Raw genomic sequence first — 27,574 nt, forward strand, 5'->3', positions numbered from 1 at the left:
AGTTATTCCGAACATTTCCATTCTCTCAAGAAGATTATGAATAAATATATGAGCAAACTAGACCAAAATAAATAATTACTTAGCATAAATGTTAAGAAAACAAGAGAAATGAAAAATGAGAACATAAGAAGCTCAGGGAAGTTAGCCTACTCTGTTTACGGGAAGCCCTGCCCACTGCTGACAGATTTACACTTTCGGTTGTCCGATTTTTATGACTGCATTGGAGACGGATTATAAATCACATTAGCAATGGTAAATACACTGAACAGGCGTGAGGATATAATATGTTGTTACTGCCTGTCTACAGGATATAATGAACAATTAAAGAAAAAAATATTACTTGGGAGAAAATTAAACGAATAATAGTAGTCTAAGCCAGCATTGATAGCATGTATTGAAACACATTGCATAGGCTGTCTGTGGAGCGCTTCGGCGGGAAGTTAAGTTACACACACTCGGCTTGCTTTAAACATCAAACTACGGTAATTTTTCATTTTAATTTTGTCTGTAAATATCATTTTTAGTTGAGTTCAAGTTTTCTTCCCTGAATATAGGGTACTGGGTACTTGGTGATATCGTACAGATAAATATGAGTGAGGCCAGCCGAAAATGAATAGACTATAGTTAAATAATTGACGTGATATTATAGGCCTACTTAATTTGGGAGTCAGGAGCTCTAAGTTGATGATCGTCAACTTCGGGAGGGGGACTACGATGGGGAAATATGTGTTGTAGTTTGCCTATATTGAACGATTCATTCACATTCTCGTTTCCTGTAATTATTTGTGTTGTGCTATACCATTTCTTTGTGAATGTGTGTTAAAGCGGCTCTACACGATGGGACTTTGGTTCTAATATCAATCGAAATGCCATATCTAATAAAAATTTCATATCATCCACACGATCCAACCGCACCTCAAGAACAAGTCAGTTGTTGGTAAGACATGGTTGCAGTCCCCTAACTATAGGCCTATTCCGCAAAAAGACAAGAAAATGACCAAAGACTTGCTATTAAACGAGAAAACTTATCTCACGTTCTTTTTTTTAGAAGAATTGAGACTGAACACCATATGACTGATTTAAGTTATTCAAAAAAAATGGATCAGCACACGTGCTTGTAGCTGTTGTCACTTGACCAACCCTCTCCGCCCCCACACCAATTCAGAAAGAAAAATAGTACTACTTTGTGTGAAGCAGTAACTTCACACGAAAGGCTCAGTGCTAATATATATATATATATATATATATATATATATATATATATATATATATATATATATATATATATTTATATATATATACCATATATATGAAATCCATAGAAATTACGATAGGGCTAGTAAGTCTCATAAAGAGTTTTGTTTTTATACAGATGTGATGGAATTATTGAAGTTAAATGTTCCATAGCTCAATAGGAATAAAAAGAATAACTGGTAGTTATTCTTATTCCGTAACAATCACAATATTTCTTGAATTCAGGCTTGTATCTGCAAATGTCATGCATATATTGTAATATACAGAAGTGATGAAAGTTATAGAAACTGATGTAACTGTAGGCTTATGCAGATCAAAAAGGCGTATGGGATAGGGTAATAGTGGGAGAAAAAGGAAAAATCATATGCGTTTTCCCACAACATTCATTCGTATTACTTCTAGGCCTATAACTTATTATAAGATAATAGGTTTCTGAAAAAGTTTTTTTCATTTAATGCTGTATCATATCAGGGTTGTATCGACATTAAAATATCACTTATTCTTTACCTTTAATTTGGCACATGCGTTCATACTTTTTGTAAGTATTATAAATTCACCCCAGAACTAGTGTTCTGCAAATGAGCAGTTCATGCCAGTCGTTGTCGGCATGGTCGTCGGGGCGGGAGATGTTCCCGTGACGCTGCCGAGAACAAAACTGATGATTGATTCAAAGGATTAGATGTGATTCAGTCTGAATGGAACTAACCGGGCCTTTCAGTTGATCATAAAACCAGACCCTATCATGTAGAGCCTCCCTTACCGGAACGTACCAAGATTAAATTCCTTATTAATGTTTATATTTCAGATATGGAATTTTTAATATCCTATACATTATTACAGATTATGGAGTCTGTTTGTGCAGCAGTAGCCACAGGAATTCAGAGGGGATGTATAATTTGCAGATCATCTGAAGAAATATCAAGTAAACTACGAAGCTTTCAAGTAAATACATGGCATTCGATTAAGAAAAATGCAGACCTACGCAGAAAACTTCGTTCTGATGTTTTCCATGAAGTTACAATTCAAATCATCAATAAGAACAAGTTTACTCACTTGGATTTCTACCATTCTCCTTGCCTAAGAAAGTATAGTGCAGTTAAACGATCAGCACCTCATACACAACATACGGCTCCTGAGTCATCAACACCAGAAACTAGAACAATAAGCTCCCATCCTGTTACAGATCAAAATGGGATACTCTCAGCTGATTGCATCTTTTGTGGCAAACGTAAGAGGAAGTGGAATAAATCGATGGAGGTACTGTCAGAGTGTAATACTAAAGAAGGCTGCAGATCATTATTGGAAGCTGCTCAAAAAAATAATGACCACCGTGTAATATCGATATTCATGAATGGAGGTGACCATACTGCAAGGAGAGTCAAATATCATAAGTCTTGTCGTCGTAAATATATTAAGGCTTCAGAAATATTACCTAAAACAGAGCAAAACTCAATCAAACATATCCATGCAGAAACTTTCCGGATCATCTGCGACTATGTGCAGCACCATGTGATTGATAAAAACGAAGTAATTCTATCGACATCCCTGTTTGATTTATATACTACAGAGTTCATGTCCAGGGGTGGTTCTCAAGAAGACATTGATCGGTACACTGTTTATTCATTGCTGTGTAAAATTAAAGAGGCCTATTCGAACGAAATACGTACATTATTACTTACTAGGCGGTAGGAAATCTTATTCACAGCTCATCCATGTCTGAGTCAGATGCTAGAGCAGCATTTGCTGATGAGCACAAGTCATTCAAGCAGTATGATCAAGTACGTGCTGTTGCTATGTATTTACGTAGCATTATTCTATCTATGCCTAAAAAACCAATCTCCTAGTTCAACATCAGCTCATACTCTGAAACAGACTTCCCCAATGCTTCCAGAACCACTAGAGTTCTTTTTTCGAACACTTTATTGTGGTCCTCTTTCAGACACTAATCTGGTTCCTAGGGAAAATATTGAACGACGAGTGATGTCAAGTGCCTCTGATGCTGTGTTTATTACATCAAGAGGTCGAGTGCGACCCTGGAAAAGTACATGCCTAGGCCTTGGTATGGGAACATTGACTGGGTCAAAGACAGTAGTACAAATGCTTAACAGATTGGGGCACTCTATATCTTATGATGAAGTTAAAGCTTTAGAGACTGAATTTGCGTTCACAGTGTCAGATGATAATCAGGAAACTCCAGATGGAATTCTGTGTAAACCCAACCTTGCAACAGCTACTGCCTGGGATAATTATGATGTGAATATCGAAACATTAGATGGTAAGAGCACCCTCCATTCAACTGTCGGCATCTGTTATCAAAACAAATCCTTAAAAGATGACACAAAAGAAATAGAAATGATTTGTAGACGAAAGCGAAGACAATATGAAGGTTCTGATCGAGACATTCCTCCTTTTAGGGCAACCTTGAAAAGTGCCCATTTTGACATTTCTGCCCAGCCAAATGATGGCCAGTATGTTTTTGAAGAGAACTTGTTAGGTTTCTACTGGAACTGGCAGTCACTACACAGACAGCTACCTCTTTTCCAAGGATTTTATTCCCAATTTGTTACAGATGACTTACCACAACAAACTATATGTTATATGGATCCTATTCCCTTACCTCCGACCACGAAATGATGTAGTCAGGATACAATGATAAGATCTTTGAATGTAGCAAAGGAGGTGAACCAAAGCTATGCTATTGTTAGTTACGACCTTGCTGTGGCCATGAAGGCTTACTCAATTCAAGCAATTGAATCACCAGCATTTGACAGACTGCTGATTTTACTTGGCAATTTTCACTTGGAAATGGCATTTTTTGGTGCACTTGGTACCTTTATTCATGATTCAGGAGTAGAATACATGCTTACTGAATCTGGCATCCTTGCTGAAGGATCCTTGACAGGATTTATTAAAGGTAAATTCTACAACAGATGTGTTCGTATTCATCAAATCCTTGCCTGTGTCATGGAAAGATTATTGTTCCAGAGATTTCTGTGCACTCTTAGTGGAGAAGCAAGGACTGACATGTCAAATGTTCTTCAGGATGCGCCAAATGAGGCAAAGCCAACTGAGGAGTATCTTGCAATGAATGATAGTTTCCATGGCTACCTGAAATCTTACAACATTTTTTTTAAACAAGTGATGGATGGACAGCTAGGAGCAACTGCGACATACTGGAGTACTTATGTGTACATGGTAAACAGAGTCTACAGACAACTACAGCAAGCCATACACACAAATGACGTAGATCTCTACGTATCAGTTTTACCAACTGTATTGGACATTTTCTTTGGATTAAATCGACCCAATTATGCTCGCTGGGGATGTTTGTTTCTGCAGAAGCTTCAGTCACTCCAACCTGAATGCCGAGAACTTCTTTGATCTTGGTGCCTTCTCCATTCGTTTTAGAACAACCAAAAAACAAAAACTATGCTAGAACTGCAGTCGACATGTGTCTGGAACAAACAGTGAACAAAAATGCAGCATCTCCACTGAAAGGTATTGTTGCCTTTAGGAACTCTGAAAGCACATTTCGCAGATGGAGCATTACAACAACACAGAGAGGATTGGCTGTGTCAGAATTAAGAAGAAGATGTACAGCCATTTGCTCAGCTTCGTCAGTGGCGAGTCAAGAAAGATAATGATAGTATAGGTGTCCTAAGTGCATTAATGAAGGAAACTTGCAATCCCTTTGGGGACCCTACCTGTAGTTCACCTGACCTCCTGAATATTTCATCTGGAAAAGCTACTGATCAAGAAACTAAGCTTTATCTGCTCGGGTCACTTTCAAGGGGTCATGAATGTCGATTGACGTTCCTGCAAGAGTGCAGTGTTGATAACTCCAGATTTCTAAAGACCATACCAACAACAAGGGTAAACAACTTCGCCATGGAGAATAACAATAAAAGGAGGTCGATGGTTGCTACTCTCAAGTCAGCTGCAGGAGTAGGAGATGTGTTTGCACGTATAATCCAGGTTGCTTCTTATCAGAATACTACCTTGGACCTGAGACACATTCTGTCATTCCCAGTTACAGAAGTTCCCCTTTCATTGGCACACAGCGATGCATCCCCCCTAAAAACCGAAAAGTCAGCCCTACTACGATTACTGGAAATGAATCTACACAGCTCATTATCAACTTCGAGTCACTGTAATGTGGCAGCAACCATAATCGATGGAGGATTATTAATCCACTCAGTCTTGCAGCAGACAAATGGATCTTATGGAGCAATAGCAAGGGAACTTTTGATAAAAATCTGTTCTTTTCCAGGAAGCCAAATTCATGTTCTCTTTGATAAATACATCAGCCCTTCACTTAAAGATAATGAAAGGAAATTAAGAGGTGCAGATAATAATACAAGATATACAATCACCGGACCAGAAAAAATTCCCCGACAAAGAGGCTCCCAGCTGTTGACGAATGGAAATTTCAAAGATGAACTAGCAAAATTCCTTCTCATGGAATGGTGTAAGAATCTTACTATGGTCCAATCATTGGAAGTAAGATTTTAGTAGTGTCACATGGTGGGTACTGCTTGAAGTATTCCCTTTAACAGTGAACAAGAGTATATGATCACTGACCAACCAGAAATCTCCAGGGTCATCACGAGGAGGCAGATACTCTTTGGTTGCTCTTCATGTATCCAAAGTGCATGGGGAATATAATAGTTTAGAGCTTCAGATACTGACATTTTAGTCATTCTGTTAGGTTTACTGGGCAAGATGAGTGAAGAAGAGCAAGGAAAAAGAAGTATCATACTGGACTGTGGATATGGAAATAATCGCAGATATATCAACATCAACGAGCTGTTTCATGTTCTAGAATTAAAAAGAGCTGGAATATCAGCCGCATTACCAGCATTCCACGCCTTCACTGGCTCAGATGTCACAGCAGCATTTTACAGAAAAGGAAAAAAAAGACCATTTAACATCATGGCAAACGATGAAACAGGAAAATTTGTAAAAGTTTTCCAAGACCTCTCATCCACTCAGGATCCAGACATAGAGTCTTTGTCTTCCTTTGTATGTGCTCTATATGGGCATCCACACCTTAGTGACCTTACTGAAGCCAGGTATGTCATGTTCAATAAAATGACTGGATCTGTTAACACAAGAAATCCTCTAGCGAATGTGAAGCGTATCAACTGTGCACTCCTGCCACCTTGTACCGCAACTCTCAAAAAGAAAATTCAACGTGCTCAGTATCTTAGCATTCTTTGGCACCGTGCCGATAAGCAAAATCCCAGTGACGGATTAGACCCAACTGAGTTTGGATGGAATAAAGATGGTAATGCTTTTATTCCGGAATGGTTTGAGGGAAGCTCCGTGCCAATGGCCCTCATCCAGAACACTACTAATGTGGCAGAAACTGATACCTGCACTGACATTGATCATGATGAAAGTGATGATCAATGGACAGATGATGAAAGTGCAAGTGATGAAGACACATATTAAATACAGATATTTGTCAAGGTAACATGTTTTTGCAGATTTTTATCATCATGATGCCATGATCATATAAGCATAAATGCATCATGGACATTATTGGCTTTAAAGCGTTATTTGTATTTATTTATTCATTTATTTATTTCATTTTTACAAAGCAGTGGACAGTAACAACTGGTAATGAAATTTGTTTGTTATATGTTAATCTGAGGTAAATGTGTAAGTGTTTACATAATAAAAATATGGAATGTTAGTCCATATATATAAAAGTCTAAAACTAAAGAGGTCAACCAGATTGCTTGCAGGAATGTGATCAGACTAGAGACGCTAAAGATGACGTATACAATAAGTATGTAGGCTAAGATAACATGCCGTCACCTGTAGTCATTCAATTGTTTATAAACATTAGTCCAAGCTCCCTGCTTGAGACAACTACCCCGACCTATAATTCAAACGGCCTACGTGATCTGTAGCGTGTCTCATTTGATTGTGTGTTCGTATGAAACTATGTCATTTGTATGTATGTTCATATGTTCGAACTACTGTCTGTTCCTTCATAACTTGTAACAGAGATGGTAGACAGGCAGAACAGAGTTAGCTATCGTCATTAGAAGACCTGTACCTCTTTACCTAAGCTTTATCATGTAGAGGAATAGGATTAGCCATCATCATTGGCAGAAGCGATCAAGCTATCGTTTATTAGAAGACTTGTCAATCATACCTGATCTTCACCATGTAAAACTTCAGAAGAATATATATCTATTTTTTTATACTTAGTGTTTTCTACAAGAACCTCCTCACCGAACCAACATGAGTTTAACACATCGTCGTAATAACCAACAAGATAATACCGACTTCGTAAGTGATCTACAAACCCCCACCCCCACACTCCATTGAAGATGGAAGTGCAATACCAACCGACTTAGCGTAAGATTATCGCTAGTCTAACATTACCTCATAGGGCGCCTTATCATACAAGGCACAAGCCCTAATATTGGTGGCAGCGGTGGGATTCGAACCCACGCCCCCGAAGAGACTGGTGCCTCAAACTACAAAAAGGGACATACTTCCGACAATTACGACCCGAAGGATATTCAACTCTACTTTGCTGGCGAAGGACTCGTGCTGGGATGATCTATTCATCGCGAACGTAATCGTGTAGCTTAGGATGCAGAGAATAAGTATGAGCGCAAAATGGAACGTTGGACCCGCCCAGGCAAATTTTCCCCTTGTTTTAACCATTGAAAAAAGGCCGTTTCATTGGCTATAGGTGGTTGTCTGGAACTGTGTAATGGACGAAAAGTTGTTCGAACGCTAGTTAAAAGTGAAGTAGTTATAACCTCGGTCATGTATCCTATATATAAAGTATCAGTATCCTATATATAATTGATCATAAATAACAGAGTCGAAATATATCTTGCGTGTACGCAATAGGAATCTCTTATATAAATGATCATAAATAAACAGAATCTAAATATATCTTTGCGTAGTACTCAGTAGGATCTATTTAAAAGTGCACATATATCATAATTATATGAAATCCCATATACATATGTATAAACAAATCAGGTAGCCTATAATCAATCAGTTACCTTTTATTCTTTAACAATATCCGCAGATATATAACAGTTAGCATAAAAATCAACGAATCAATCAGCATAAACATTAATAATAATCAATCATATATGAAATTTTTTATCAGTTAAAATATGATTTTTATCATGTTAATCTTCATTCTATGCGATTATCAGAGTACTTAGTATTTTCTGTAGCATATGTATCTTAATGAAATGAAGTGAAAAACTGTATCATTAATATATCACGTGATCACTATTATTTACCAATATCATTGTTTTATATTTTATTACTTGAACAATTCAATGTACACAATGAATTTTATTTACTTATTATACATATGTATTCACATAGTGTCTGTATCACACTCCTATAAGTCAAATGCAAGTCAAGTTTGAGTAATATTCAGTAGTGGTTTTGGTAGCTGACCGAGCTGATGTAAGTGTTTACATAATAAAAATATGGAATGTAGTCCATATATATAAAAGTCTAAAACTAAAGAGGTCAACCAGATTGCTTGCAGGAATGTGATCAGACTAGAGACGCTAAAGATGACGTATACAATAAGTATGTAGGCTAAGATAACATGCCGTCACCTGTAGTCATTCAATTGTTTATAAAAACTAGTCCAAGCTCCTGCTTGAGACAACTACCCCGACCTATAATTCAAACGGCCTACGTGATCTGTAGCGTGTCTCATTTGATTGGTGTGTTCGTATGAAACTATGTCATTTGTATGTATGTTCATATGTTTCGAACTACTGTCTGTTCCTTCATAACTTGTAACAGAGTGGTAGACAGGCAGAACAGAGTTAGCTATCGTCATTAGAAGACCTGTACCTCTTTACCTAAGCTTTATCATGTAGAGGAATAGGATTAGCCATCATCATTGGCAGAAGCGATCAAGCTATCGTTATTAGAAGACTTGTACAATCATACCTGATCTTCACCATGTAAAACTTCAGAAGAATATATATCTATTTTTTATACTTAGTGGTTTCTACAAGAACCTCCTCAACCGAACCAACATGAGTTTAACACTCGTCGTAATAACCAACAAGATAATACCGACTTCGTAAGTGATCTACAAACCCCCCAGACACTCCATTGAAGATGAAGTGCAATACCAAACCGACTTAGCGTAAGATTATCGCTAGTCTAACATTACCTCATAGGGCGCCTTTATCATACAAAGGCAGTGGACAGTAACAACTGGTAATGAAATTTGTTTGTTATATGTTAATCTGAGGTAAATGTATATGACTATTTTATGTGGTAAATGTATATGGACATGTGTTGTATACCTTTAATGATACTCTGCACATATTTATTTGCATTGTACATTTGTTTAGACTTTCTAAAAGGGTTCTTTATTAAATGTTACGGATTTCATATTTTCCTATATGTTAATCCGCAATATATTGGAAAAAGTTCCATTAAGTTGATATATACTGTTAAGAATAAATACTGTTTATTATTCCCATTTTTATATGGAAGGGAGACAGACAATCTTGAAATGAAGACATTTATTTGGTACATATACTGTTCTGATTAATTATATACTTTTTTATTCAATCTGTTTTTATATTTAAAGTGAAACAAAGAACTTGAAATGTTAGACATTCATTATGGCATTTTGTGTTTTTATAATTTTTCTTACTATGATTAAAGAATGAGATTATACACTTACATGTAAATATGGACAGATTATTTTCATGAGTGATTTGTATTTATTTTCAAATAAAACTGGTCAGTGAGTGTTAAGGAAACGTATTTGTGCTATTAGTTATATCAGTAGGTAAGGCATAAGACACTATAATGACTTCATGTTTGTTAAATCTGCAGTAAACGTGTATAGAAACACTTGTCTTGATACCATGCTCAAAGTACATATGTTAGTTTTTTCCTCTATTTGAAAAGGAATTTCATTAAATGTTACCGATGTATGATTCTTCCAATGTCAAATATCTGACAATACAACTGTACTTGTAAGTACGTATATAGCATACAAGTTTGTTTTTTCCCTTTCTTTTTCAAAAGTAATTTCAATAAATTTAACGGATGCAAAATACTTCCAAAGCAAACCCCTGACAATGCAGTGGAACTATACTTTTAAGTATGTACATAACGTACAAATAATATAATGAGTGATTTTTGCTTTTGACAATCAAACATGAGTAATTGTGGTAATGGGGCTATAGTTAGTACTTGGATGTAAAGCATATTTCGTTAATAGTGAGTTTTCTTACCTGGTGGAGAAATACATCAGAGATATGTTCGAAGTCACTGAATCTGGTAAATCCTATGTGTATAATAAATCATATGGAATGTTTTTGCCTTTTAACTCGTATCAGGTTCACGAATTGCAGAAAATTGCCATTTTCTTGATGAATATTTTTAATGTTAGTATCGTTTATGGTAGATGTTGAATCATTTCCAGGTATCCCATCTCTCCCCTCCAACCGTTGGCTATGTCTGTCAGAGGGTAACAACCCACTAAGATGTTGGTATCTCCAATGTTGGATGCAAATCCTGTCTCCCCCCTCCCCACTCGTTTTGGGGTGTCTGTCAGGGGGAAACCACCCACTAAAATGTCTGTCATTACCACCACAGTACTCTACGATGTGCAGTGCTATTGCAGTGTAAATTTTACTTAGTAGCTCCAATGGTGGATGCAGATCCTGCCTCCCCACTCCCCACTCGTTGTGGGGCGTCTGTCAGGGGGTAACCACCCACTAAAACGTCTGTCATTACCACCACAGTATTCTAGGATGTGCAGTGCTATTGCAGTGTAAATTTTACTCGGTATCTACTAGGTTGGATCTAGATCCAATTAACCCCCCCTTTTCAGTGCGTCTGTCAGGGGGAACCCACCCTCCAAAATGTCTGTCACTGGTCATTCTATAATCAGTAGAGTGTGCAGATTTATTATATATTAGTTTCATCTGGTATCTCATATATTGGATCTAGACCCAAAATCTAACAAGCAATTAGTGGTGCTTGTTAAGTAAGCCACCCGTATATTTTCGGCAGACGGTCAGTTTCACAGTTTACAAGTATAGTCCTAAATACCAGTAGGGGTTACAATCGGTATCTCGTTCGTTGTATCTCAATGGTCCGGGCTGCCGCTCTAATTTGGTCGGTTGATGGAGCTCGAAATCCTAACTTTGACGAGGGGATCTGAAAGGGAAGTTCTCGGGCAAAAACCAGTGATTGTAAAAAAGGTTCCCAGGGAGGAAATAAATATCACTGGGATAAGACCCGACCTGTTTCCGTTCCCTGGGGAAATGCAGTCACACTGAGGAGGTTCGGGGCTAACCTGGATAAATGCCTGGTAAAACGTCGAGCGATTCGTGCGTTTTCCTGATCCTCTTTCTCCATAAACAAGCATATAAACTAATACACACACAGACATCCACATATACACGTATAGAAATACATTTATACATATGTATATATATACATGTATAGATGTATCTATGTGTCAACAGATGCTTAACGTACACACGAAATTTCTGTTTTACAAAGGCGAAAGATGAAAAGGGGAAACAGCAATTTTAAGAGGATAAAAGGTACAAGAAGAAGAAAAAATTCGTCTTTATGCCCATCCCGATGAAAACATAAGAATATAACATTGGCTGGTTGACTGATTACTCTGACCAATTGGGATATATTTAAGAAACGCAGACGTAGACATTTCGAAATTAATGGAGGTGACTTTTAAAACATCGCTCTTACAAAACATAAAACTACGAACACGTCCTCTCAAAACTGTTACTAAAAATACATATTCGCAATTTAAGGAGACACAATATTATATTTTGCTCTGTAAACATATAGATTCAGAAACAGCCTCAGAGCATAGTCATGACCATCCCGGGACTTAGAGAAAGCAGCTTCATGTGTCCTCAATACTGGAACATGCCTCACAGGAAAGGGATCAGACATTAACCATAATATAAAAAAAAACTTAGGTTTCTCGTCCATTTGTCACCAGTAAGACATACACGTGGACCAATTCTCAGGTGGGAAACGGCAGCTTTCCTTCTTGGTATATTTTACCACACTTTCTTAGGAGAGCCAATCTGGTAATTCCCAGAATATTCTGTTCGTTTATGCCATGGCCCCTTTCTCTTCAGTCTTACGGGGGAGAAAATGATTCTGTCTGGTACAGGAATGGCTGTCGACTCTTTCCTTGCAAGTTATGCCTACATATGCTGGCACCTGATGAAAACAAACTTCCTGACATTTATGTTACTATAAATATAAATATGGGATTTAGGGGAATTAATTTTCAAGGTAAAATCAGATTTTAACTTGCAATATACTGATGAGAGAGAGAGAGAGAGAGAGAGAGAGAGAGAGAGAGAGAGAGAGAGAGAGAGAGAGAGAGAACTTATTTGTGGAGAGAAACCTAAGCGGAAAGTAAACCTATTTGACTGAAAATCATCCAGTTCAGTTGGACTAATGTGGGGCAACAATTCTTATATAAAACTCATGCTGGCTGATATAAAACTTTGTCTGATTTACGGTAATCTTCTCATCAAATAAGTGTAATTCATACTACAAACTTCCCTTGCACTTGCTTAATCTCATTTGATCCCTAAGGCTAAGTAGTTACATCCTCCAACGCTGTTTGTTGGCTTGTCTATGTCACGACATATCGCAAAATGTTATTTATGGAGTTACTGCAATGAATTTTTGGAGGTGGGCTCTGGGCCAAAGAACCGATCAAAGTTTTGCGATGGAACCGAAGCCAGGTTATTGAAGATTCCTTTTCATATCTTAATTCCGATACATTAAGAAATTCAAATGCTAAATGCCAGCACCGTAGAGTTAAAAGGTAAAATGGATTATTATTGCATTAGTTATCTATGTGAAAACAGCTTCCGTCGAGGGTTATTTCTTGGTCATAGTGGTTAGCGCTGGTGAAGGATGAAACTTCTGAAAGCTTTCTACTCTACATGACAGTGAGGCTAAGTCTTACAGAGAAATTTGATTTTTTTTAACCCTAACAGACGAGGAAGGATAATTTCTGGTGCATCTTTCATTTCTGGTACATCTTTCATTTTAAAAATGAACAAAAGACAACTTATGAATTCTAACGTCAACCACTTTTGATATATATTTATATATATTATACATACACACACACACACACACACACACACACACACATATATATATATATTATATATATATATATAATGAATTTAATGACAGGGATTCCTTCTTTTACTGTTATTCTTTCATTTTACTAACACGGGTCCTATGTACCATAATACTAACATTTACATAGGCTCCCATTGTCTGTCTTTTTATAAATAACTTCTGAATATACAAGAGGGATCTGTAAATATACAAAATTTAAGTTAGGAATCCTAAAAGGGAACATTTGTTAATAAAAATTCAAAACCTCCTCCTTGGATCCACAGGCAGAGTTAGTGCAATTTTATCACAGATGGAAAACTAACAATCGCCCCAAAAATTCTGACATTGCTGGGAAGCTTACCGACCAAAAACCAGACATCTGTTTATACTGTAAACAATATTACTGCTCCGTTCCAGCTGGGTAACTGAGGATGCCAAGTAACCTATAATTCAATTTAGCAATTCCAAAAGCGAGCCCCAAAGCCAGTTTATTTCCGTTCGAGAACATTACAGTGAAAATACAAAAGACCTTCAAATTTGAAGGGTGACTTGTCCCGCGGTCCACGTTTCATACTTACTGAAATGTTCAATTTTCTGATGAGTGGCTTCTTCCTTAATATAGCTTAAATACAGCGATTTTTTTTTTTTTTTTTTTTTTTTTTTTTTTTTTTTTTTACAAAATTCGTAGATGGGGACATGAGGAAACGAGACCTTTGGGCAAATATTTACCGGTGATGAGAACCCTTATGCATATTCAAATATTAATATAAATTCTCTACGCAGCTTAAACACTTAAGAGTGCAAATCCCTTACATGTATGAATAGCTATGCAAGATGCCCCGGTAAGTGTGACACTCATATGCACCGTACATATAATTGCAAACGATGACAAAACGCAAAGCCACAAAATCTAAATTATCATAAATATATAGTTAAACCAAAAACAACATCATAGTGCTCCCGCTTCAATGGTCCTGAAAAGAACCCATCCGTGTAAAGAGGTCACAAGCATATCCAAAAGGAGGACGTAAGTGGAAGACTATAAATAGACCCTCAAAGACATCAGTGTTCAAGAGGCACGCGATGTATAATAATAAATCTATGTCTTGTCTGAGCCTTTCATACCGTAGAACATAATTAAACGGAAGACTTGCACATACGCGTGCCTTATTTACATCCAGTGCTTGGGGTGATAAACAAGCGATAAGGACGTTTTGATCTTGGAGCAGAAATATATATATATATATATATATATATATATATATATATATATATATATATATATATATAGATATATATACATATACATATCAAGGAGCACAGGTTTCTCATTCGTTCAATCACTTTTCATAGGTGAATGTATTTTGTAATCTGGTATAGATGCGTGGTCTGTAAGTATATAAACTCGTATTGCGTGTATCACAAAAAAAGTATAGAGTATATACCAAAGACGGATTGCATTATCCGACAGGATTTTCGACAAAAGTATCCAAGCTAAATGATATTTCCACTTAAAACAGTCAGTTAAAAACGATTAACTTATTTTAGTAAATAATGGCTGTCAGTGGCAATTGCAATCGTACCCAAAAGTTATCTATCACATGTATAAGTAGTATTTGAAACTGTTTAAACTTCACTTTGTAAAACTCTTCAAATACCACTCACTCATTTTTTATTACAGAAATAGACTCCGTAAGGCGGGACCTTTCATTCATTTAGCTCATCTCATATCCACTTCATAAAACACTAGTGAGAGCTTTTTGTTTTTTATCGTAAGAGTTTGAAAGCTTTTGGGAGATCTGGGATAATCCGAAGTTTCTCTTCTGGTTGGTGACGCAACATCTACCGTTGTCTGTTGAGTTCCCAGGGTGCCGTTCTTATCCCTTACTTTTCCCCCCATTTATTCAACGACTTCAATTTCCCACACACACACGCTAGCTAATTAGTACTTCTCACTGCCATCACCTCAACCCTCAACTTTCCACCGAAACACTTCCTTTGATATCAAACATATATTCGGAATATGAAGCCTCTCACGAAATTATTTCCTATACATAAAATTAACGTCTACAATGACCAAAGTTCATCAAGGAATAATGTGGACTAAGACACATGCAAATATAAACATGTCATTTTTTCTAATTTGCCTATAATGTTCACCTCTGCAGTGCCAACGTTTCCCTTCCTCCATGTTATCATGGCGCCTACAGAGGAAAGCCATAGGATCGAGATGATTGACCTACGGTTCTCTTGTCCCTTTAGGTTGATAGTCTTCTCAAAGAAAAGGCCCCCTCCGAATTAAGGTCCTGGTCCAGTTACCAAAGAAACGAACCTCTCTCTCTCTCTCTCTCTCTCTCTCTCTCTCTCTCTCTCTCTCTCTCTCTCTCTCTACCCATAAATCACATGCATATTTTCGATGTATGGGCAGCTATAAACCGCTAGAACGTTACTTATTATTCAGTAACTTCAATATGATTGACCTCACAAAAATTGCAAAGCTTTGCCAACCAGGCGAATAGACCATGCTCAAAATGCTCGATAAAAGATGAATAAAGTACGAAATTCGATCGAGCGACTTATATATATATATATATATATATATATATATATATATATATATATATATATATATATATATATATATATAATATATATATATTATTATATAATATATATATACATATATATATATATATATATATATATATATATATATATATCCTATATATATATATATATATATATATATATATATAAGAAGAACGGAGAAAGCAGGCGAGTCACCAACACCAATGAAATAAATGTTCCAAAGCTTCCTTTTTATGCCCGATTCCCATATTTACACGATGATTCCCTTAGGACCGAATTTACAAAAATCGTACAAAAATACTTTGGCGTATTAAAGGTAAAACTTATTCCTGTCAATCCACTAACAATTGGATCCATGTTTAGATTCAAAGATCGTTTATGCCCCCTCATGTCCTCTGGTATAGTGCACAAATATTATTGTCCCAGATGTAGTCTGGGAACTTACGTGGGTTCTTCTCAGAGGATGATGAGGGTTCGCATAGACTGCCATAAGGGAGTTAGTTTCCGTACTGGATGTTCACTATCAAATCCCGAACAGTCCAGTATACGTGAACATAGCAAAAAATGCAAAGTTGACATTAAATATGATGATTTTATTATTGTTGGTCAAACCTCCAGCCCAAATGAACTATTGTTTCTCGAGAGCCTTTTTATTAAACAACTTGTTCCGCAGTTGAACAACCAAACCACCTCCACCCCCTTGTATCTTTCTTAAGCCTATGTTTCTGTGTACATTCTTTTAGTTTTTGTTTATCTCTTACCATGGTAGGTCGACCCCCAGTGCTCCTCAAATATTTTTTAACTTTGTATTTAACTAATGTATTTATTTAGTTTTTTGTTCTAACTTTCTATCTGAACTTTTAATTAACGTATGTGCTTTTAATTTCTCGTGTTGTTTTATCAATTGTTAGTGTATTTCTATCTATGTGTGAAGTTTCGGTTTTCATTTTAACTAGTTTGTACATAATTTTTAGACTATTTTCAAATCAATTTAATTTATATTAGTCATTATTTATTATACAGACCCTGAAGATGCATTCTGCTGAATGCAAAACGCGTCGGAATAAAGTGTAACACTTCGCCATGTTTGTTCCTGCTCCTGCTCCTTGTGCAATATATATATATATATATATATATATATATATATATATATATATATATCTATATACATATATACGTAGATAGATATTTGTTAAGCTTTACCTAACTTGTCTCATTAACTCTAGGTCTGAAATTTTTGCGGTAATTTCCTTCAATATTAATGTATTTTGTGTGTTCGTCTTCATGACTCCTAATAAACAATATATTTGAGAAAATATTGTCTTTAATACACAGTTAAAAACGCCTATTTCAGTTCTATTGTAGATTGAAACGAAACGGCATTATATAACCATTGCAATGACTTAAAAAAAAAAAAGAAAACTTTGAAAAATTTACAACCACACACCAACGCTATCACATTTGCAATACGCTCTTGCGGTCGTCTTCACTCTAGGATACCAATACCGGTTATTAGAATACTTTTTTTTGTAGGATATTTAAAGGAAAAATATATTCATTTACAAGGAAACCTGAATAGATAACTATGTTCCAAAGGGACAGGAGAGGAACTGATCGTTCTTTTGAATTCGGAAAAAGGGAGTGAAGAGTCTGCAAGAATTGTTGAGGAAACAGTGTTATTTAGCACTCATGGAAAGTGTATCCATCAGTACTAACTGACGTAGAAAGACCAACAACAAAAGGATTGACAGGTGTCGAGCAGAGCTGGTTCGGGGTAGGATGAAGGAGTGTGAATCAAGCTTTTGTTATGGAACACCTTTCGTTAGATGTTCGAAGTGTATATTGTGTAGGTGTCCCCCCCCCCCCCCCGCATCTCTCTCTCTCTCTCTCTCTCTCTCGCTCGATATATAATAATATATATATATATATATATATATATATATTATTATATATATAAATATATATAAATATATATATATATATATAAATATATATAATATATTATATAATATCTATATATATATATATATTGTATTAATATATATATATAATAATATATATATATATATGTATAATATATATTAATAATTATTAACTATATATTATATATATATTAGTAATATATATATATATAATATATATATATATTATCATACTATGCATTAAGTTACAAGTGTCGTTTAATATCCAATTCACTTTAACTCGGAATTAATATATTTTCATATATGTTAACCGAAGGGGAATTTTTCAGCTGATAATAATTTCGTCCTCTCGTGGATTCGAACTAGCGCACAGAGGAGAAATCAGGACCAAAGTTCCAGTTTCTATTCGTAAAATGTGTTTATAGTATAAGAAAGCCTAAAACCTACCGGTTGATTACTCATTAGAATTAATATGGAAATAAAAATATAGAAATATGCATTCACGGGTTCCTTTACGGTAAACCTTAACTTCAAGACTACAGGTATTTTCTTACTCATGAGGACACTTATATGCGCAAGAGTAAGTAATATCGAGAAACTTAGACAAGAAAATAAAGAATGAGTGAGTACCTGAAACCATACAATCCCCGATAAGTGAAAAATAAGCATTAGAGGAAGGAAGGAAGAAGAGATTCACAGAATAGGTAATACAAGAAGGTAGAGAGGTTTGTGCAAAAGACTGGAAAGAGGTTTGGAGAATAATGGAACTTTTTAGTTGATAATTCTGTGAAGCACATGGTCTGTACATCCGGTCACCTGAAATCTGTTAATAAGATCCTTTTCTATAGTTATAGATGTCTAGACCTTCAGTTTGAAAAAAATAAAATAAAACATACACAAAGAACATATGATTTACCCAGAGACAGTCTTGTCAGAAACAACAAGCCTTTTAGCATCCTGTTAAAAAAGGAGAGAGAGAGAGAGAGAGAGAGAGAGAGAGAGAGAGAGAGAGAGAGAGAGAATGCTACATGAAGACTATCGGGCAAGATTCCTCCTTATCTTCAGAAGGGGCACATGGAATCCATTGCAACTCGACCCCACAGTCTCTGGAAGCTCCGGAGAGCTGTTTCTGAAAGTTTTAATCCTGACACAAAACTTGGCTCCTTGCAGAGCAGGTCCTCTGGCTTGGCTTCAGATTACTAAAGTAACTTGATATACATTGATGGATAGAAAAAGTCGCCTTCCAGATTTATACGAAGAAAGGGATATAGCTAAAGAATGTCATCCGTTAAGGACCGATGTCACCCAAATTATCTGACAAACTAAAGTTGTCGGAGACTAAACACATCATGGCTTGATTAAGTATCAAAGAAAATAATCTACAAAACCTAATACTTAACATAAATATCGCTCAAATATTTTATCAAGAAACAACATGAACTTTTAAAACGATCATTTAATGGGAGTGCATCACTTTACGTAAGTTGACAGCAGCATTTTTCATTTTGATCGGAATATGTCATTTCAAAAACATGGATAAAAAAAAAAAAAAAACTCAGATTAGTTGACGCAAATGTACGTCATAATTCATAAAATCTGAAGCAAGATTCTACGGATTAATGTCAATCAAGAAACAAATAATTTACTTCTGCTTAACATTTTGACGATATCAAAACTGATGTCCATCCGACAATTATTGGCAAAACAGAGCAACATCCAAAGTACTAATATCTCTCAAAGGGAAAATTTAACCACTCTTAGTGATGATACTCATTGATCTCATGTGACTTTCGTCAGGTTTTGAAAACTCAAAACACCTGCAAGGTCATTGGCGGGTTCTCCTGAAGTCACCAACTTGTAAACAAACCACGCTCAACGTTTAGCACTGGCGTACCTATTCCATAATTAATTGATTAATTAGTTCTTCCTGGCGTCGCAAAGACCTATGCCATAAAAAATAACGTAATGTAAGAGAAACGAGACGATAAGTCCTGACATTTGGAACGTTGTGTACCGTTCCGAAGCTCCCAGCAACCTTAACCTTATTTCTGCATACTTATGCAGTGGCTAGTGATCAGACTTGATGGAGGCAAGTTAAAAAATTGAGTTCATTACCCGTACTCTACCTTTGTTAGCAATTACTAAAGTTCCTACTGTAATTGCTTCCCATATCATCAGTTTCATGCTCTAAGAACTTTTACAAGCAGAGAAATGTTTACTGAAGATTTGCTTCTTCATTCCTTGTGCAACTATTACCACACCACATCATAAAAATATTGAAAAGGCACGTCCCTGTAAACTATAATCGTTTTGCAAACCACAAGCAGGAACGTTCCAACATCATGGCATAAACAAAGAATTCAAAACTTAAAGCAATGCAGTTAAAAGAAAGTATTGTCCACTACCTCCCTAAAATAAAACAAAATTTTACAGTTGTGCTTCTGTAGCAAAAATTTTTATTTTGCCACAAGCGTCCGCCCCCCCCCCCCCCACCCATCTCTCTCTCTCTCTCTCTCTCTCTCTCTCTCTCTCTCTCTCTCTCTCTCTCTCTCTCTCTAAATGCTCGCCTGCACAAAAATTTCCATTTCCCCTAGCAGACATGACAAGGCAAAATCATTTTTCCAACAATGACGTAAAAATGCTGTTCTTTCTCTTATGAGGAATGTAAACAAATAGTGGGAAAATCCATACATACATAAAAATGAATAATGTCTTTAAAAGGCCGGACATATCCAACGTAAAAGAGAGACTTTTGAAACTAAAAATGATTCGAGGAAACCAAACACTGTATGTCAGATATCCTAAAACATTTGAACGTTGGAAAAAAATGCTACTGGGAAGGATTTTTCTTTTTGTTTTTGTGACAATTAAGGGACATGTCGTGGACAGTGATACAGATCACGAGGACGACGAAATCATTTATGCTAATTTACGAGGTCCATGTAACCTTTACAAGGGATCCATCACACAACAAACGTTAACAAGCGTATTTTACTACAGGTGCATTTTTACATACAAAAACGCAATTCAGTAAGGAAATAGTTATCAAAATGAAAAATATGTGGCGACTAAACGGTTTGTTAGAAATACACTTGAATAGTATGTACACAAAAGTTAATTAAACGTACGGTATAAAAGGTATATAAGGTGTGCGCGCGAGTACATATGCATATACAAACTATATATAAATATGTGTATATATATAATATATATACACACACACACAATATATATATGTATATAGATATATAGATATATATATATATCTATATATATATAATATATATATATATATATATATATATATATATATATATATATATATATATATAATATATATATATCACTTCAAGGACTTGCATTTGAAACGATGAGCTCGTGGAGGACAGGGTGTACAGAAATGAACGCCTTTCAGGCCATAACTCCTTCATTAGACATGTCATCAAAAACACCTGTGAGGTAAATATTTGTCTACGTGATACAATTCAACCTATGGTGAAGTCTTTGTGCCACATTGGAATTCACTTGGCCATCCTAATTTGGAAAATCATTTTCGGGAACACCCTAGTTCACTCCAATCATTTTCGGGTACTCCCTCGTCCACCGTCTGATTCATGGTGATATTGGAGGCAATGGAAGAATCCCCCCAGAAATTTTAACGATGTTCCACACAAGGGCAGATCGGCCTAACGTAAGGCAACGTTAGACTTTACACAAGAACCGATATGAGTAAACATGTACGTAAAAGGGCCAATAATTTAACTGTAAACCTGGTGCTTGTATACAAGAAATCAGGGAATCTCAAAATTACGCTACAGTTGCACTCATCTAACCTGTGTGCAGGGAAATTAATTATACACCACGATAACGAAAAATATAGAGAAGGATATTGTTACTCTGCATTTAGTTTGGTCTGATACAAAGAGTGAAAAGGGGAAAAATGGGATTTCTAATTCTTCTAAATATGTTATTTAATCATAATAGAACAGCGTTTCTATATCTTTATGAAATATAACTTCTTAAGACATGAATCATTTTTAAATCGGTTCGTAACTAACTTGATTTTGATAACTAGAGCATTTCTTTCTCTCTCTCTCTCTCTCTCTCTCTCTCTCTCTCTCTCTGTTTGTAATTGATTAACTTGGAATACGTTTTGTAAGTATTATGCTAAATAAAACCGCTTTACTGACTGGATTTGAACAACCATTTTATTCAATACTCGTGGATGATGACGGAATAAATCTATCAGCAGATACGGACTAAGTAATAATTTATGGTTGACAATGTACAAATAAAAACTGGTAATTAACTGATAAATCAATATATATATAAATACAATAAAAGAGAAAAAGAAAAAGAGGGGAAAAAACCCAGCGCGCCCGCACACAGGAGTTTGTCGTATAAAAACCGTGGGAGTGAAAAAAAAACTTCGACGGCTTTGTGTGAAACCAGAGATCCTATTAGCAAGAAGCCTGTCTGGTCTAAAGATTCAGAATCCACATTTCATTCGGCAGCTTCTGACGTCCGCATCTTTTCTTTCCCCAATTTGTAGGTCGTAGGGGCCGGCGATGCCTCCCTGTTGTTTATAAGGATGTACAAGAAAGAGAGAGAGAGAGAGAGAGAGAGAGAGAGAGAGAGAGAGAGAGAGAGATGATGATTATTGAGATTTATACTGGTATCATAACAACTAAGGTTATTGATGCCACTAAATATAAATGATTAAAATATTCAAAACATTTGTCGATACAGAAAGACAGACAGAAAAAAATCAAATTACATGGCAAATAATAAAAACTTTTGTCGAAATCAGCGAATGAATTTTTTCTTGAATTAAACCTTGGTGCATAAATAACTCATTAAGCCTGTGCACTAGATATACGAAGTGGTTACGAGGGGAGGGAGGCGCAACATGTTTTTGTTTGTAATTAAACTTAACCAAACCAGGTATATAAAACTGAACTTGGCAAGCAAAATAGATAAAATACACAGAATGAATGACATAAGTGTATAATGCAAAAATTCAGAGTTTGAGCCAACTGACTGTTTACCAGGTAAGCTACACTCACTAACTGAATTCAATAACCTATTTACTCTCCACATTTAAATTTTATGGCAACCAAGAGAAACTCTTATGACGAAAGCAGGTGACCATTTTCTGCTTACCGTTAAGTAACTGGTAACTAAGAAAGAAGTACTAGTATCTTCTATACAAACAAAGACAAAACACACCACACACACATATATATATATATATATATATAATATATATATATATAATATATATACATATATAACATCACCAAATTTAAGAAGGCAGCCTAAAATCCCTTCATGCTTTCAAAATAAGGAAGCACGAATAAGCCAATATATATATATATATAGATATATATATATATATATATATATATATATATATATATATATATATATATATATAACTTGATCACGAAGTATATAAAACGTGATGCTATGTATAAATAAAGGTTTTTTGCCACGAAGGAAAAAATGAAAAAGCCAGATAGCCAAGTACTTTCTGTCCTGTTCGGACCCTTTACTGAGGCAAAACTGAGTAAAGGGTCCGAACAGGACCGAAAGTACTTGGCTATCTCGCTTTTTAATTTTTTCCTTCATGGCAAAAAAAACCTTTATATATATATATATCATATATATAATATATATATATATATATATATATATATATATATATATATATATATATATATATAATAACAGACCTGATTTAATCTGGTTCGTTTCCTTTTCCAGCAGAGATATGTATTCAGGCAAAGTTGCAAGTCATTCTGTGGCTACCAGACGATGAGGGCAGTTGGTCCTGGAAAGCTTTTAACTTTCCTGAATAAATATCGCCGCAAGATACCGCACTGTTTAAATGAGGTCTTTTACTAAGTGTATTTATGCACAGAACAACTGTGCATGTGAAAAAGTTTAATGTATATCTATAATATATATATTATTTCAATATATTATCTCTTCTATGATATATGATTCATAACGATATAATATATAATATCAACAAAATTAAAATCTATAATATATTATATATTAATAAAAGTAATCTGTATGTGTATCATAAAAAAATATATTAATCTCTTACTCTGTCTATCTCTAATAATATCTATCTTATTCTCTATTCTATATGTATGTATGTATATCATCATATATATAATATCTATATAATATATCTAGTATTTATATTATATATATGTATGTATCATACACCAAGATATCAAGTCTGTATGCAGGATTTCCGGATACTTCCTTCTAATGATCAACTCTGAGCTCTTTGGGAAGGATGGATGTTTCGTGGGCTTGATAGCATCCGTATCAGAGCAATAACCCCGTCCAGATAAAGAGCCTTAAACGCTGCAGGCTGGGACGCCGAGGCTGCAAAATAGGGTGAACAATGAAATCGCGTCACACATGAATTTGCACCCTGGATTCAATAGCTTTATCGATGCGAGATCAAAGCCTGGAAATGCGGAAATGTCACAGAGAGGACGCTCCTTCCGCAAAAGATTTCTCATAAATTTAGTACAGCGCGCAGGCAACCCGGAAAACACTTGCGCGATGCACAATGCATCAAAGATATTTGGTTAAAACAAACGTTATGCCAAACACTTCATCCTCATTGTAATCACGTCTGGCAAGGGCAAAATTTATAATTCTATATGAGCTCATATGCATGAAACAAATAAAAGGAAGCGGAGTGGGATCAGGTTAGTTCCGCTACTGGAACCATTTCCAGGAAATTCAGTTTCATTCCATGCCATTAATACCGTTATGTAATTCGCTTTTCATACAAACACACACACACACACACACACACATATATATACACACACACACATATATATATATATACACATTATATAAATATGTATGTATGTATGTATCACATAGACTATACTGATTACTTTTAAGTTCTTCATGAAAACATAAAAATACAGGAAAGCAATGCAGTGGTTTGGTAACACATACACATGCGCGCTCTCTCTCTCTCTCTCTCTCTCTCTCGAGAGGAGAGAGAGGAGATGAGAAAGAAAGGAGCGGCGAGAGAGAGGAGACGAGAGAGGAGAAAGGAGCGCATGTGTATGTGTTACCAAACTACTGCATTGCTTTCCTGTGTTTTTTCCATATAACATGAATTTAGTACAGCACAGTATTTAATCATTATCATAATGGGAGGTTACCTACTGTAATCAGTCTAATTTAATCTGTCTTCCATGTAATCATTCCATATTTTAAAAAAATAAGCAAGTTTGTAGCTTGGTAGGTATCTATGGGATGTAGTAACTTACCTCTGTCGTCTACTTGCAAAATGTTTTGATTTTGGATGCTATTTTGGAACTTTTCTATCATTTCCTTTCTAAAGAGAAAGCCTGATCTTACTCTCTTTACGCGTGTCTATCTATGTACATCTTGATTATGCCTCACAATTCGTGTGTAGCAAACTGAAACTGAAGGCAATCCGTAAAAGCATTCCCCTCTGGCACCTAGCATCTTTTTGGGAATGAAACTATTAAAACTGGAAATCACAACATCGAAATAGCTTCATTATACCTCAATATCTCAGTTTGAGAGCTTTATGTACGCAGCGGCACTGATGTCGATTTCCTGAATGATCATATAGACAAAAGGGTATTCCTGAGATACTTTGCCAAAAGAAATAAAAATAAAAACAGTGACCTGAAGTCCCCTTGCTGATAAGGGAGTATGAGTCAGAGTTGTTATAACTGTCATTCAAACTCAACCTCTCAAATCAATTACTTGGTCTTCACAATATTGGCTCGGAATTTCAATTTCTCTCGAACTAGACACGTCGATAATCAGTTGCGTTAACTATAGGATAAGTAGTGTAATCATTGGGTCATATTTTTTTTCTTTATCTTTAAAGTATCTGTTGGTCAGTTTGTTTCATCTTACTGTCTCATTTTCTTTACGTTCAAATGTACCATTTCATATTTTGCTTGGAATGTAAATTTTACTTTCTAGACGTTCACATATTTTCCATTTTGATTCTTACATTTTATATAAAAATATTACAGACGGAATGAAAATTTCACCATTATCATTAACTTGCACATAAAACTGAAAATAAATGACGTTCTTTTACTTTTTATTTAGATACACGAATTCGTTGCAACACTTGGTAAAGAGCATATCTCCTCCCTGGCAACCCTTAAGAGTCATGTTTAATTAGTTAGGATTTGCATGAGATCTAGCACAACTCTGATCAGCTTTCCTGGTTACGGGTTTTATTTTTTCAAAGATTGAACCAGTTTGAAGCGACCTGATTTCCTGTTGACAAATCGTGAAATCTATTTCAGTGACCGCCTCAAGTTACTCATCTGGATGGGGTACCAGATGCATGAGTTCAACAACAGTCATGTCATTCTGTAAGATTGTTCTTTATGTAATTTTGGTAATGCACACAAACATAAACCAACACGGACTGAACCAACTCCCTTGCAATTAGCATTAGCTGGCTGAAGCAATCATGGTTAATAACCATAAGTTTAATACTGTAAATACATTAATCTTCCTTCAAGAAAAGGTTTCTCCATTCCACTGAGCAGTACTACATGTCAGGAGAAAAACTGAACGGAGAGTATCCTAGCTTAATAAATCTAGCCTAGCATCTCCTATAAGCCGATGAATCCGTAGAACATCCATCAGAAATCATGAGGTGGCGTAAACCGAGATCAAGCAGACTCAAACTGAACGTGTACTAACTACTCTATATCCACGATGCATATAACAGACATACATCTAGTCCAATAAACGTTTCTGATTTTCATCTACGTTTAAACACGGTCTTTAGTTTCCGTACCATTCTCTTGTTATATCATACAATTTTTCGGAAGATATCTTCTAAAAGGAAGAGTGAATGCGAAAATAAAAGAAAGGAAACGTCCACTATTATACCCGATAGTGCCAGCTACACATGTGATTCTGTGCATGACCCAATATCGATTGTCTTTTCAATAAAACCTAATAACAATGAATTGCGTTATTCACATGAACGGGGTTCTACGTACATATATGTAAGGCCCAACGTTCATCTAGTTTTTTTTGAGTGCTACAGATAACAAAGACAACAGCTGTGCTCAACCGAATGTCATTCTCCTGTCAACTTTTTATTTACCTTCTTTTTTCCCAACATAGGCCAACGGCACGAGACCCTGAATGGCCATAAAACTGTGGCCTCTTTTACATCCTTTCAGCAGAGGTCTGACACGTACATCACGACCCGACATTTATACGGTAATTTCGTGTATTTGCTGAATCAAAGGGTTACACCAAAGGGTCGCAGTTGCTCAACACGCGACAAGTTCAGCCAGAATCGAAATTTCATAGTGATGATTGGCCGCACTTTTTATAATTCAATTTTAGTTTATTACACGAACGAAACTTTTAACAGCAAGCAACCTAATAAACACTTTTAATGGCGAGCAATCTAATTAACACTTTTAAATGGAAGCAACCTAATAAAGACTTTTAGTGGCGAGCAATCTAATAAACACTTTTAAATGGAAGCAACCTAATAAAGACTTTTAATGGCGAGCAACCTAATAAAAACTTTATGACGAGCAAACTAATAAACACTTTTATTGGCG

At 35.7% G+C, this 27,574-nt stretch overlaps 1 protein-coding gene across 1 annotated transcript in view; it reads right to left on the minus strand.

Annotated features, from left to right (window-relative positions):
- Positions 1–27,574, minus strand: part of LOC135220952 (cGMP-dependent protein kinase, isozyme 1-like) — a 490,937-nt gene that overhangs the window by 179,593 nt on the left and 283,770 nt on the right. The gene's annotated exons all lie outside the window — the stretch shown is intronic.

This window comes from Macrobrachium nipponense, chromosome 2 (genome assembly GCF_015104395.2).
Source record: "Macrobrachium nipponense isolate FS-2020 chromosome 2, ASM1510439v2, whole genome shotgun sequence".
NCBI lineage: Eukaryota > Metazoa > Arthropoda > Malacostraca > Decapoda > Palaemonidae > Macrobrachium > Macrobrachium nipponense.